General features: G+C 41.9%; 1 pseudogene; it reads right to left on the reverse strand.

Moving 5' to 3' along the window:
* Positions 1-300: 300 nt before the first annotated feature.
* LOC146861998 (small ribosomal subunit protein eS10 pseudogene) lies at positions 301-804 on the reverse strand (annotated as a pseudogene).
* Between the last annotated feature and the right edge of the window lie 625 nt (positions 805-1429).

Genomic DNA, 1429 nt, shown 5'->3' on the forward strand with positions numbered 1-1429 from the left:
GTGTAATGAAATCTGGTGCTCTAATGCCTTTGGCCAAGTTCAAAGTTCACGCTATAAAACTGCAAAAACAGGGGAACGTTAGTGAAGAACAGAAAGTGTGATGGGCTATCTATGTCCAGTTATCACTCACAAGTCATACCTACTTACAGAAAAATATTGTCATTACGATTTTGGCTCAGAAGTGTGAATCGCTAATCAAAAAAGATATGTCAACCGAGAAGAGAAACTGAAGGGTAGTAAATTAATTTTATTTTTTTGGGTTTTTCAAACATTTTATTTTACACAAATCCAAAGTAGAGTTTATTGAGGAGGCTGGCCACGCCCACAACCAAATCCACCACGAAACTGGAACTCTGTAGCAGCTCCGGCACCAGCGTCTGCATTTTTGTCAGCACCAGGAGGAGCAGCACTGCGTCTGTAAGTGCCTCTATCAGCCTCACCATGGTTGAGACGTGCAGGGCGCTCACCTTCAAGACCTTTGGGCCTTGGTCTGCCAGTCTCTGGGTGGCACCTGCGCAGAGTAGCTGGTACAATTTCAGGGGGAAGATGCAGGAAGTCTCTCAGGTACTGGATGCCCTCATTGGTCAGATACCAGTAGAAATACCGCCAGGCAAACTGATCCTTCACATAAGCACGTGATTTTAGAGACTGCATGGCCTTGATGACATGTAGGTTGGGGACATTCTTGTCAGCCAGCTCTGGATGCTTGGCCATATGGACATCTTTCCTAGCCACCATCACTCCCTCCTTAAACAGGAGCTCATAGATAGAGATTCGGTTCTTCTTGGGCATCAACATCTAAGCGGCTGCCTGTGGGCCTGTAGCCAAAAAGGAAAGGCAGGGTAGTAAATTTAACATTGCTACAAATCGAGTAGAATTCGTTTTTGATAGATCTTGGGTGGCCTACCATCTCAAGAAATGTCCCTTACCCTCTGATTGCTCAAAGGTTCTCACTACCCAGGTGATGGATACCAATAGGCCTTCATGCCTTTGTCTTCCTAGAACCAGGATTTGTGAACTAAGTTTATTTGTAAATAATGCAAAATGTTGTGGATTGATGTGTAGCACGTAAGACAGACACATCATAGATCCATGTGAGAACCGAAACACAAAAAGATAACTGCAAAAATATAAACTCAAAAATTGCTGTCTCACAGATACAGAGAAGGAAAGTCCATAAAGCACTCATACCCCTAAAGATCTGCAGAATGTTTAACATAGTAGGCATAATGAACAAGCATTGGCTGAGCCACTTGATCTTACTTGCATTTTGAGTCCTGAAAAAAACATTAAAAAGCCTGCTGCACTTAAAAAGCAAAACAAAAACAATTTCTTTCTGCACACAATGCATTGTTGTGATAAATAATTTAATATATGATGGTTGAAAGTAGTTTTGAGATGTAAAATAGTCACTCATGAATTACAATGC

The sequence above is a fragment of the Triturus cristatus genome, chromosome 2_2 (assembly GCF_964204655.1).
Source record: "Triturus cristatus chromosome 2_2, aTriCri1.1, whole genome shotgun sequence".
NCBI lineage: Eukaryota > Metazoa > Chordata > Amphibia > Caudata > Salamandridae > Triturus > Triturus cristatus.